Below are 14,159 nucleotides of genomic sequence, written 5' to 3'. Positions count from 1 at the left end.
GTGTAACTTTTTTTTAACTGATCTCATTCCTGGCTTCATTTTATCTTTTCAGATATCTATGAAATTTCATTTCTTTTTGTTCTTTTTTCCTCACTCACTTATATTTAATGTACTTGTATTTGAATGTATTGGTTTAAGTGAGTCCTTTATGAAGCAACGTAGGGTACAGAGTAAATAGATTAAATAAGCCATGTGTTCATTTTATGTGACCTTAAAAGCATAAAGTTGTCCATACAAATTGAAATTTATGGCAAACAATGAGTTTTTATAGCCTTGCAGTATCTATAGTGTTTTAGATTTATACTCTGAGGGGTCTCAAAATTAGCTTCTCCCAAATAAGGACACAAACATCAAGGTGTTCCTCTGCCTGCCCAGTTAGTAGGAGGCATAGGAGGTATCAGGAAAGGGGAGGTGATGGTGCAAGAGAGTAGGGACACAGGATAATAAGTAATCATAAAAGTTAAGCGCTTACTGAGCGCTTGCTGTGTGCCTGGTATTCCTCTACGCAGTGTATGTACATTAACTCACAGAATCCCTACTATGAGATGCGTAATTCTACTATTTCCATTTTACAAACGAGGAAACTGAGGCACAGAGAGGTTAAGTAGGATTATATTTTGAAGAACAAGATAACTTTTTTTTCTTCCTGAAGGTGCCTTCAGGTTGATTCTGACTCATGGCCATCTTATATGATAGCTGCCCTATGGGGTTTTCTAGGCTGTAATCTTTTTGGGATCAGATTCCCAGGTCTTTTCTTCCGAGGAGCGGCTGGTGGGTTCTAACTGCCAGCCTTATAGTTAGCATTCAAGTGCTTAACCATTGTGCCTCCCATCCAAACCCATTGCCATTGAGTTGACTCTGACTTGTAGCGACCCTATATGACAGGGTACAACTGCCGCATAGGGTTTTCTAGGCTGTGATCTTTATGGGATCAGATTGGCAGGTCTTTCTCCTGGGGAGCCACTGGGTGGGCTCGAACCAGCAACTTCCCTGGTAGCAGCTGAGCGCTTAACCAGTGCTCCACCAGGGCTCTTTAACATTACCTGTTTTGATTTATAGTGTGAGATTAAAACAGATATTCTTGAATTCTGAAGAGAAGTGAGCTGTTTGTTTTACTTTTGCTTTCTTTAAAACATATCTCCAAATTTTGGTTGGCTTGATGCAGTGAACATACAAAGTCATCATGCCTTGTGCACTGAGTAGTAGCCACTTACTAAGTTGCTCAAAATGGTATATCCACATCCTAACCCCTCGAACCTGTAAATGACCTTATTTGGAAAAAGGGTCTTGGCAGATGTAATGAAGTTAAGGATCTCGAAATGAGATCATCCTGGATTATCCAGGTGGGCCCCAAATCCACAGACAAGAGTCCATGTTTTATGACATAAGAGGAGGAAACACAGAGAGGAGAAGGAAAAGGCCTGTGAAGATGAGTCAGAGATTGTAACACCTGGAGCCACCAGAAGCTGGAAGAGGCAAGGAAGGATTCTTCCCTAGAGCCTTGGGAGGGAGCATGGCCCGCTGACACCTTGATTTCAGACATCTGGCCTCCAGAACTGTGAGAGAATAAGTTTCTGCTGTCATAAGCCATGCAGTTTGTGGTATTTTGTTACGGCAGCCCTGGGGAGCTAATAGAGCCTCTAAGGGTTGTTTCCTTACTGGGACTCTCCACTTGAATGCCTTTTCTTCCATCCACTTAGTCTCTTTTTCTCATATGGGGCCAGAAGGAAATGAATCCTCTTTGTGCAACTGGGCACTTAGATCCTCTCAGGTGGCCCTTACCTGCTGAGCCTCACTCATCTGGCTGTTGACTCGTGAGTTCTCTTCCTAAGGCAGAGAGGAGATGGAGACCCCCTCTGCCATCTCACTGGCCCTCTGATAGAGCTGGACTGAAGAAAGGGGGTGCGTGCGCATGGCTACCTACAGACATCGCCTCTCAGTAACACTGGCACAGGAGCCCGTGGGCTGTAGTTGCTGCCTGAGGGGCCTGGTCAGTCAGGCCTCTGGGCCCTCAGGGAGAGTGGGCGTGTGGCTGTGTTTGTGCAGTGGGCGCCGTGACTGGAGGCCTTGCGTGAGGTCAGGGCATTTTCTCTCTGAACCTATACTCCCACAGGGCATCTTTCCACAGGCTTCCACCAACCTTGGACTCAGATTTTCACTATCTGCCTTAGTTATCTAGTGCTGTAACAGAAATACCACAAATGGATGGCTTTAACAAACAGAAAATTGTTTTTTTCACAGTGTAGGAGGCTAGAAGTGCAAATTCAAGGTGCCAACACCAGGGGAAGGCTTTCTCTCTTGACTCTGAGGGAAGGTCCTTATTCCTTGGCTCTTTGGTGGTCTTCATGTGCTACGGTGTCTGCTTCTTTAATCTCCTTTTATACGTTGTAAGAGATTGACTCAAGATGCACCCTACAGTAATCCTGCCTCATTAACGTAACAAAAACAACCCACTGCCAAATGGGATTATAACCACAAGCATAGAGGTTAGGATTTACAACATATATTTTAGGGGGACACAGTTCAGTCCATAGCACTAACTTAAGTTTGTCGGCAATCAGCTGTCCACATTAATGCTTTACTGAGATCCTGATATCATTTTCTTCCCATTTATAAGCATTCTGCCTAAGAATCCCTGTTTCTATTTTGAGCGGTTTGAGGTAGAAACAAGCCATTCCAAAATCTCTTCTCCCACTGAAGACTTTGTGATGCTTAGAAGATGAGCCTTGTCCATGGTCTTCGTGGTCCTCTTTCGCCATAGTTGACACGCAGAGTGTCGTGTTTGTGGGGAAAGCCCCTGCTGCAAGTGCTGGGCTCCGAGCTCCAGGAGGGTGGGCACATGGCTGTGTCGGTCGGGCTGCACACTCGCGGGCCTGGTGCCTGACGCTTAGGAGGCACTTGGTAAGTACTGTTCATGAATAATGAATGACACAGACTGTCATGGATTGAATTGCATCCCCCCAAAATATGTCAGCTTGGTTAGGCCATGATTCCCAGTATTGTGTGGTTGTCTTACATTTTGTGATTGATACAATATTCCTATATGTTGAAAATCCTAATCTCTGCCTGTGGTTAATAAGGCAAAATTGGATTATGTTGAAGAGGATTAAGGTGAGATGTGATACCCTTGCTGAAGTCACATCCCTGATGTGATGTAAAGGGAGTTTCCCTGGGATGTGTCCTGCACCACCTTTAGTCTTACAAGGGAAAAGGGAAATAAGCAGAGAGTTGGGGACCTCATACCACCAAGAAAGCAGTGCCAGGAGTGGAGCGCATCCATTAGATCTGGGGTTCCTGTGCGGAGAAGCTCCTAGTCCAGGGGAAGATTGATGACAAGGGCCTTCCTCCAGAGCCCACAGAGGGAAAAACCGTGCCCTGGAGCTGACATCTAGAATTTGGACTTGTAGCTTACTAGACTGTGAGAGAATAAATTTTCCTTGTTAAAGCCATCCACTTGTGGTATTCCTGTTACAGAGATCTAGATGACTAAGACACAGACTTAAAGAAAGGTAACACTGGTGGCTGTATTTTTGTTTTGTTAATATAGTCTCTCTCAAAAGGAAGGCCCATCAAACGTAGTGCATTCCTCGTAAGAGACAAATAGGTGGTTTTAAATAATGCCTTTAACTTGTTTCCATCTCCTGCTGTCAGTACATTCTGAGAAGGATGGCAGTAGAATGGGTGCTTTGGAATTATCTGAAGGAATAGTGAGGAAGTTGGGCAGAACAGCATTATAGCTACACTGTACAAACAGGGCCTTGTCTTGGGCCATTTACTTTTTATTATGAGTATTTGCAAGTGTACATAGTATGTTTGAATAGTCCAGTGACTAAAGGATAGTATAGCAAATTCCCATGTGTTCACATCTAGATTTCACAATAATTAACATTTTGTTTTGTGTATGTCTCCGTGTGTTAGTGTGGCATTTTAAAGCAAATTCCTCATAGTCTGCATCTCCACAATACCATCATAAATGGGGCAAAATTAATAATGATTTTTTTATATCATCGTTACCCTATTCATATTCACAATGCTTTGAGTATTCCCCAGATATCTTTTTACAGTTGATTTGTTCAAGTCAGAATCCAAAGAAGGTCCATAGGTTGTGTGGTTGTTATGACTCTAAGTCTCCTGATTGTGTACAGTATACACTCCTTTTTTTCCTCCTTGCCATTGACTTGTTGAAGACACCAGGTCAGCCCTGGATTTGTCCAGGTGCTTCCTGGTGGTGTCCCTGGGGCATTTCTTGAGTAGGAAGGGGCAGCCACGTCCAGGTTCTTCGTTAGAGCTCTGCTTGATTCCCACTCTGGTCATTGAAATTCATAGTCAGATTGAGGATCTGCCCGCATCCAGATACCACAGCCACTCCCCAGACACAGGACATCATCAGGTGGCTCCAGAACTTTCCTTTTTCTTTATTTTGAAAGCAGACTTGTTCTTGTGTAAACACGAGGCTATCTCTGAACAGAATAAAAACCCAAAGAAAAGTAGCAAATTAACTGGAAAATCTTAAAAACATTGGTGTAAAGAGGCAGAGAGAGATAACAAAACTAGTTTCCTATGTGTCTAGGGTGTGTCTGTTCTGCATTGCTCAAGGTAATCTTAAATGTTTTTCTGAATTCATGCAGCGCTCATCTCTTCTGCTCTCAGATGGGCCAAGTTCTGTATGTGTGTCAGCATGAAGGGACTGTGGTACATAGAGTCCTGCTGTGCCGTGAACACAGCCACTCCTGTGCAGCACTGCTCACATGGAGCCCCGTGCATAGTGATATCACAGAGTCTGCACAAACATAGCAGCTGGTGTGTAGTGATGTCACAGAACCTTCACGGACACTGCACCTGGTCATAGTGACGTCACAGGGCCTTCACAGAGATAGCACCTGGTCATAGTGATGTCACAGAGCCTTCACAGAGATAGCACCTGGTCATAGTGATGTCACAGAGCCTTCACAGAGATAGCATCTGGTCATAGTGATGTCACAGAGCCTTCACAGACACTGCATCTGGTCATAGTGACGTCACAGAGTCTGCACAGACACAGCACCTGGTAATAGTGACATCACAGAGCCTTCACAGACACAGCGCCTGGTCATAGTGATGTCAGAGAGCCTTAACAGACACAGCACCTGGTCACAGTGACATCACAGAGCCTTCACAGACACAGCGCCTGGTCATAGTGATGTCAGAGAACCTTAACAGACACAGTACCTGGTCATAGTGACATCACAGAGCCTTCACAGACACAGCGCCTGGTCATAGTGATGTCAGAGAGCCTTAACAGACACAGCACCTGGTCATAGTGACATCACAGAGCCTTCACAGACACAGCGCCTGGTCATAGTGATGTCAGAGAACCTTAACAGACACAGCACCTGGTCACAGTGACATCACAGAGCCTTCACAGACACAGCGCCTGGTCATAGTGATGTCAGAGAACCTTAACAGACACAGCACCTGGTCACAGTGACATCACAGAGCCTTCACAGACACAGCGCCTGGTCATAGTGATGTCAGAGAACCTTAACAGACACAGTACCTGGTCATAGTGACATCACAGAGCCTTCACAGACACAGCGCCTGGTCATAGTGATGTCAGAGAGCCTTAACAGATACAGCACCTGGTCATAGTGAAGTCACAGGGCTATCACAGACACTGCACCTGGTCATAGTGAAGTTACAGGGCTTTCACAGACACAGTACCTGATCATAGTGAAGTCACAGGGCTTTTACAGACACAGCACCTGGTCATAGTGACGTCAGAGAACCTTCACAGACCCACAGCACCTGGTCATAGTGACATCACAGAGCCTTCACGGACACAGCACTGGTCATAGTGACGTCAGAGAACCTTCACAGGCACGGCATCTGGTCAGAGTGATGTCACAGAGCCTTCACAGACACTGTACCTGGTGTGTAGTGATGTCACAGAGCCTTCACAGACACTGCACCTGGTCATAGTGATGTCACAGAGCCTTCACAGACACTGTACCTGGTGTGTAGTGATGTCACAGAGCCTTCGCAGACACTGCACCTGGTCATAGTGATGTCACAGAGCCTTCACAGACACTGCACCTGGTCATAGTGACGTCACAGGGCTTTCACAGACACAGCACCTGGTCACAGTGACGTCAGAGAACCTTCACAGACAGAGCACCTGGTCATAGTGACATCACAGAGCCTTCACAGACATAGCACCTGGTCATAGTGACGTCACAGAGCCTTCACAGACACAGCACCTGGTCATAGTGACGTCATAGGGCTTTCACAGACACAGCACCTGGTCATAGTGACGTCATAGGGCTTTCACAGACACAGCACCTGGTCATAGTGATGTCACAGGTCCTGCACAGATGAAGGAACACTTTAACTGTCCCATGAAACTTGATGACCTTTGGCTAGTATGTATCTTGGTCAGAATATCTTCTAATTTTAAAATGAAACTTATCTTGTTTACCCCTCAACATTTTTTTTAATGTTTCTTTGTTTCATTTATTAGGAGTTTATTTTCCTGTAATATGAAAAGCTAGTTAAAAGTTACATTGATTTTTTTAAATTTGTTGTTTTAAAGTGTACTTTTCAGTGGTGCTAAGTACCTGCAGTGCTGTGTAACCATCCCCACTATCTAGTTCCAGAACTTTTCCATCACCCAGAAAGGAAACTCTCTTAAGCATTTGCTCCCCATTTCCAGTGCCCCCTCCCCCTAACCACTAATCCTCTTTCTATGGATTTGTCTATTGGGGATAATTTGAATAAGTGGAATATTTTTGTGTGTGGGTTTTGTGTCTGTCTCCTTTTACTCAGGGTATTGTTTTCCAGGTTCATCCATCTTGTAGAATGTTATCAGTACCTCGTTCTTTACTGTGGATGAATAATGCTCTGTTGTATGGACATAGCACATTTCGTTTATCCTTTCATCAGTTGATGGGTATTTGGGCGTTTCCACCTTTTGTCTGTTGGGAGCAGTGCTGCCATGAACATTCATGTACAAGCTTTTGTTTGAACACCTTCTTTCAGTTCTTCTGGGTGGTATACCTGGGAGTGGAATTTCTGGGTCCCATGGCAATTCCGTTTAACTTTTTAAAAACCACCAAACTGTGTTCTACGGTGGCTATGTCGTTCACATTCCCGCCAGCAGTGTATGAGGGTTCCAATTTCTCTATATGCTCACCAACACTTGTTGTTTTGCTTTAATTCTAAGCACCCTGGTAGATGTAAAGTGGTATCTCATTGTTGCTTTGGTTTGCATTTTCCTGACGGTTAATGAAGCTGAGCAACATCTTATGTGCTTGTTTGCCATTTGTATATTTTCTTTGGAGAAATGTGTATTCAAGTCATTTGCCCATAATTTAATTGGGTTGTTTGTGCTTTTGTTGTTGAGTTGTAAGAGTTCTTCATAATTCTGAATACTAGATCCTTGTCAGATATATGATTTCCAAATATTTGCTCCCATTCTGTGGATTGTCTTTTCACTCCCTATCTTTTCACTCTCTTGGTAGTGTTCTTTGATGCACAAGAATTTTGATGAAGTCCAAGTTGTCTATTTTTTCTTCTATTGTGTGTGCTTTTGGTGTCATCTAAGAAACCAAAAAAAAAAAAAAAAATTAAGAAACCAAAGATTTACCCCTATGTGTTTGAGGGGTCATGAAAATTTACTTCTATGGTTTTTTCTAAGAAGTTATAGTTTGGCTCTTATATTTAGGTCTTTGATCCATTTTGAGTTTATTTCTGTGTATGGTATGAGGTAAGGATCCAACTTTGTATTTCTGCATGTGGATATTTACTTGTTCCAGCGCCATTTGTTGAAGAGACTGATTTTTTCTCACCCTTATTGAACATTTGACCATAGATGTAGGAGTTTATTTCTGGACTCTTCAATCGTATTGCGTTAGTCTATGTCAGTTCTTATGTCAGTACCATACTATGTTAATAACTGTAGCTTCGCAGTAAGTTCTGAAATCAGGAAGTGTGAGTTCTCCAACTTTGTATTGTAAAGATTGTTTTGGCTACTTTGTTGTTGTTGTTAGGTGTCGTCAAGTCGATTTTGACTTATAGCAACCCTATGTACAACAGAACAAAACATTGCCCAGTCCTACGTCGCTCTCAAAATCGTTGTTCTGCTTGAGCCCGTTGTTGCTACCACTGTGTCAATCCATCTTGTTGAGGGTCTTCCTCCTTTTTGCTGACCCTCTACTTTACCAAGCATGAACGTGTCCAAAGTATGAGAGATGTAGCCTCACCTTCCTTGCTTCCAGGGAGCACGTCTTCCAAATGGATTTGTTCATCCTTTTGGCAGTCTATGATATATTCACCGTTCTTCTCCAACACCACCACAATTCAAAGGCGTCAGTTCTTCTTTGGTCTTCCTTATTCATTGTCCAGCTTTCGCATGCATATGATGCAGTTGAAAATACCATGGCTTGGGTCAGGCGCACCTTGGTCTTCAAGGTGACACCTTTGCTTTTCAACACCTTAAAGAGGTCTTTTGCAGCAGATTTGCCCAATGCAATGTGTCTTTTGATTTCCTGACGGCTGCTTCCATGGGTGTTGATTGTGGATCCAAGTAAACTGAAGTCCTTGACATCTTCAGTCTTTTCTCTGTTTATCATGATGTAGCTTACTGGTCCAGTTGTGAGGTGTGGGTACTTTAGGTCCCTTGAAATTCCATATGAATTTTAATATGAGCTGTCCATTTCTGTAAAAAAAGGCCATTTGGATTTTGACTGGGATTGCATTGAATTTGTAGATCACTTTGGGGAGTATTACCATTTTAGCAATATTAAGTCTTAGTATTAAGTTCTAATTAATGAACATAGGATGTCTTTCCATATGTTTTGGTAATCTTTACTTTCTTTCAACAATGTTTGGCCGTTTTCAGCAAGTTTTGCACCTCCTTAGTTACATTTATTCCTAAGTATTTTATTGTTTTTGATGCTATTGTAAGTGAAATTGTTTCCTTAATTTCCTTTTTAGATTGTTTGCTACTAGTGTATAGACTTCCACCTGATTTTTGTGTGTTGATCTTGTATTGTGCAACTTTACTGAATTTATTATCTATAATTTTTTAAAAATAGATTCTCTAGTATTCTCCCTATGTAGGATCATATCCTCTGCCAACAGAGACTGTTTGACTTCTTCTTTCCAGTTTTGATGTCTTTCCTTCTAGTTGAGGAGGTTCCTTTCTATTCCTCGTATTTTTGTCGTGAAAGGCTGTTATATTTTGTCATATTATAAGGCTGTTATATTATCGTGAAAGGCTGTTATGTTTTGTCAAATGTATTTTTTTATTTGATGATCATGTGGCTCTTTTCATTTGTTCTCTTAATGTGGTGTATTACAACGATTTCGTTACGTTGAATACCATAAATCACACTTGGTCATAGTGTGTAATCTTTTAATGTGCTGCCGGAATTGGTTTTTTAGTATTTTGTTGAGGATTTTTGCATCTTTATTCATAATGGATATTGGTCTGTAGTTTTCTTTTCTTGTGATTTGTCTGGCTTTGGTATCAGGGTAATTCTGGCCTCATAAAATGAGTTAGGAAGTGTTCCCATCCCTTCTGTTTTTTGAAAGAACTTGAGAGGTACTGGTGTTAATTCTTCTTTAAATGTTTAGTAGAATTCACCAGTGAAGCCATCTGGTCCTGGATTTTTCTTTGTTGGGAAGTTTTTGATTACTGGTTTAATCTCTTTGCTTGTTATAGGTCTGTTCAGATTTTCTGTATCTTCTTGAGTCAATTTTGGTAGGTTGTATGTTTCTAGGAGTTTTTCCATTTCATCTAGGTAATCTAATTTGTTGGTGTGTGATTAATTGTTCATAGTACACACTTACAATCCTTCTTATTTTTATCAGGTCAATAGAAATGTTGCCACTTTCATTTATGATTTTAGTAATTTGAATCGCCCCCTTTTTTTCTTTAGTCATTCTAGTTAAAGGCTTATCAATATTGTTGATCTTTTAAAAAAAACTTTTATATTTTGTGTATCTTCTATATTTGGTGTATCTTCTCTCTAATCTTTATTAGTCCCTTCTGTCTGCCAGCTTTGTGTTTAGTATGCTTTTCTTTTTCTAGTTCTCTAAGGTGGAAACTTAGGTTATTGAGATTATCTGTAAGCGTTTGCAGGTGTAAATTTTCCTCTAAGCATTATTTTACTACATTCCATAAGTTTTGGTTATGTTGTATTTTTATTTTCATTTGTCTCAAAGTATTTTCTAATTTCCCTTGTGATTTTCTCTTTGACCCGTTTCCCTGTATTTGTGATATTTCTGCTTTTCCTTCTGTTATGGATTTCTTGTTTCATTCCATTGTGGTTGAAGAGGATATTTTGTGTGATTTGAATCTTTTTATATTTATTAATATACTTTAAGGACTACAGTGCACCGGGCCCAAGCCATGGTGTTTTCAGTTGCCTCATAAGCATAAGAAACTGGACAATGAATAAGGGATACAGAAGAAGGATTGATGCTCTTGAATGATGGTGTCGGTGCAGAGTGTTGACTATACCATGGACTGCCGGAAGAGTGAACAAATCCGTCTTGGAAGCAGTACAGCTGGAATGCTTATTAGAAGCAGGGATGGCAAGACTTCATCTCACATACTTTGGACATCTTATTAGAAGGGACCATTGCCTGGAGAAGGACGTCATGCTTGGTAGAGAGTCAGGGAGAAAGAGGAAGGCCCTCACTGAGGCGAATTGACACAGTGGCTGTAACAATGGGCACAAGTGTAACAATGATTGTGAGGATGGCACGGGACTGGGCAGTGTTTCCTTCTAGTCTACATAGGGTCACTTTGAGTCTGAACAGACTTGACAGCACCTAACAACAACATATTTATTGAGCCTTTTTTTTGGCCTAACATGGTGTATCTTGGAGAATGTCCTGCATATACTTAAGAAGGGTGTGTGTTCTTTTGTTTAGGGGTAGAGTGTTCTGTGTATTTCTGCTATATCTAGTCGGTTTATCGCATTGTGGAAGACCTCTGTTTTCTTGTTGATCTTCTATTTGTTCTCCCCATCGCTGCAAATGGGTACTGAAGGTTTCAGCTTGTATTGTACAGCTGTGTATTTCTCCCATCAATTTGTCCATTTTTGCCTCATGTATTTTGGAGCACTGTTATGTTTGTATATGTTTATAATTGTTAGATCTTCTTGATAATTTACACTTTTATCAATATGTAATTTTTTCTTTGCCTCCTCTAACAGCTTTTGGCTTAGCATCTATTTTGTTGGGTAATAATATAGCCACTCTGGCTCTCTTCTTGTTACTATTTATGTGGAATACCCTCTTCCATCCTTTCACTTTAAACCTATTTGTGTCTTTGGATCTAAAGTGAGTCTTTTGTAGACATCATATAGTTTGATCATGTGTTTTTGCCCTTAATGCCATTCTCTGCCATTTAATTGGAGAGTTTAATTCTTTTACATTTAAAGCAATTACTGATACTGGAGAAATTACCACTGCCATTTGCTATTTGTTTTCTATATGTCTTTTATCTTTTTTATTTAGTTTCTCCATTATTGCCTTCTTCCGTCTTTGATTTTTGTTGTGTTTTTATTCCCCTACTGTTCCACTTTGGCTCCCTTCTCATTTCCTTTTATGTACAGTTTTTTAGATGTTTTCTTAGTGGTTACCCAGAGATTACAACTAGTCTCTTAAACTTATACCAGTGTAGTTTGAATTAATACAATCTTAGCATCAATAGATGTAAAAACTTGCTCCTAGCCACTAAAGAGATAAAATACTTAGGAATTAATCAGGAACATAAAACTACAAAACACTATTGCAAGAAACCAAAAGACACCTACATAAATGGAAAAAACATACCATGCTCATTGATAGGAAGACTCAAAAGTCGTGAAAATGTCAATTCTATTCAGAGCAATCCACGGATATAATGCAGTCCTGATCCAAATACCAATAGCATTCTTTAATGAGATGGAAAAACTAATCACCCACTTTATGTGGAAAAGAAAGAGGCCCCAGATAAGCAGAGCATTACTGAAGGAAAAGAGCAAATTAGGAGGCCTCTCACTACCTGATCTCAGAAACTGCTATACAGCCACAGTAGTCAAAACAGTCTGGTAGTGATACAACAACAGACACATAGACCAGTGGAGCAGAACTGAGAAACCAGACATAAGTCCATCCACTTACGGTTAGCTGATCTTTGACAAAGGATCAACATCCATTAAATGAGGAAACAAAAATAGGGACAGCACTAGGGGCCCTAATAAAAACCCAACCCCTAATAAAAAACCCCTAATACCTGGCATAAATACAATACAAACTATAACCAACAACGCATAAACACCAGAAAATGAGCTAGGTAACTGGGAGCTCCTAAAAATTACACAGTTATGTTCATCAAAAGACTTCACCAAAAGAATAAAAAGAAAACCTACAGACTGGGAAAGAATTTTTGGTTGTGACATATCTGACAAGGGTCTAATCTCTAAAATCTATACAGTACTTCAACAACAAAAAAACCAAATAATTAAAAAAATGGGCAAATGATATGAACAGATACTTCATCAGAGAAGATATCCAGGTGGCTAACAGACACATGAAGAAATGCTTGCGGTCATTATTCATTAGAGAATTTTAAGTCAGGACTACAATGAGATACCATCTAATGCCAGTATTACTGGCACCAATCAAAAACCCAGAAAATAATACATGTTGGAGAGGCTGTGGGGAGATTGGAACTCTTTTGCACTGCTGATGGGAACGTCAGTGGTACAATCACTGTGGAAAATGCTTTAGTGCCTCCTTAAAAACCTAGAGATAAAAATACTAAACTGTCTAGCAAACCCACTCCTAGGAATATATCCTAGAGAAGTAAGAGCCCTCACACAAACAGACATATCCACACCCATGTTTGTTGCAGCATTATTTGCAGTAGAAAAGATGGAAACAACTAAGTGCCCATCAGCAGATGAATGGATAGACAAACTATGGTACATACACACGATGGAATACTACACAACAATAAAGAACAATGATGAATCTGTGAAACATCTCACAACATGGATGAATCTGGAGGACGTTATGCTAGTGAAATAAGTCAGTCAGAAAAGGACAAATATTGTGTGAGGCGACTACTATAGAAACTGAAGAAAAGAATTACACACAGGAAAAAAAAAATCTTTGAGGATTACGAGCAAGGGGAGGGGTGCAGAGGGGAAATCACTAACTAGATAGTAGATAAGTGTTAACTGTGGTGAAGGGAAAGACAACACACAATATAGAGAAAGTCAGCATGACTTGACCAAGGCAAAGTCATAGAGGCTTCCAAGAACATATCCAGATACCTACAGGGACCGAGTTACTGGGGCTGAGGGGTAGGGACCACAGTGTCGGTGGACATCTAGGCCAGTTGGCATAACAGTTCATAAAATCTTTTACATCCTACTTTGGGGAGTAACATCTGGGATATTAAAAGCTTGCACGCAGCCATCTAAGATACATCTATTGGTCTGGAGCAAATGAGAATGAAGAAAACCAAACACACACGGGAAATATTCGTCCAAGGGACTGATGGACAACAACTACCATAGTCTCCACCAGCCTGAGCCCAGAAGAACTAGATGGTGCCCAGCTAACACCCAACAACTCTGACAGGAATCACAATAGAGGATCCTGAACAGAGCTAGAGAAAATGTAGAACAAAATTCATATTGACGCAAAAAGACCAGGCTTACTGGTATGACAGAGGCTGGAGGAACCCCAGAGACTATGGCCCCCAGACACCCTGCTAACACAGAACTGAAGCCACTCCTGAAGTCCAGCTTTCAGCCAAAGATTAGATAGGCCTATAAAACAAGCAATAACACATGTGAGGAAAATGCTTCTTAGTTCAATCAAGTGTACGAGAGCAAGTGGGCAACATTTGCCCAAAAGCAAAGATGGGAAGGCAGGAAGGGACGGAAAACTGAACGAATGGACACGGGGAATCCAGGATGGAAAGGGGTGCTGACAAATTGAGAAACTGCAACCAATGTCACCAAACAATTTGTGTATAAGTTTTTGAATGAGAAAAACAATCAAACAAAAAAACTACTCCTATATAGCTTCTTATCACCTCCTAATGTTGTTATTGTCATAAATTGCATCTTTATATATTGTGTGCCTATTAACATAGATTTATAATTATTGCTTTG

General features: G+C 41.0%; 1 protein-coding gene across 8 annotated transcripts in view; it reads left to right on the top strand.

Moving 5' to 3' along the window:
- Positions 1-14,159, top strand: part of IRF2 (interferon regulatory factor 2) — a 141,198-nt gene that overhangs the window by 64,271 nt on the left and 62,768 nt on the right. The window lies entirely within an intron of this gene.

Source organism: Elephas maximus, chromosome 21, assembly GCF_024166365.1.
Source record: "Elephas maximus indicus isolate mEleMax1 chromosome 21, mEleMax1 primary haplotype, whole genome shotgun sequence".
NCBI classification, from domain to species: domain Eukaryota; kingdom Metazoa; phylum Chordata; class Mammalia; order Proboscidea; family Elephantidae; genus Elephas; species Elephas maximus.
This window is presented reverse-complemented; position numbering and strand designations above follow the sequence as displayed.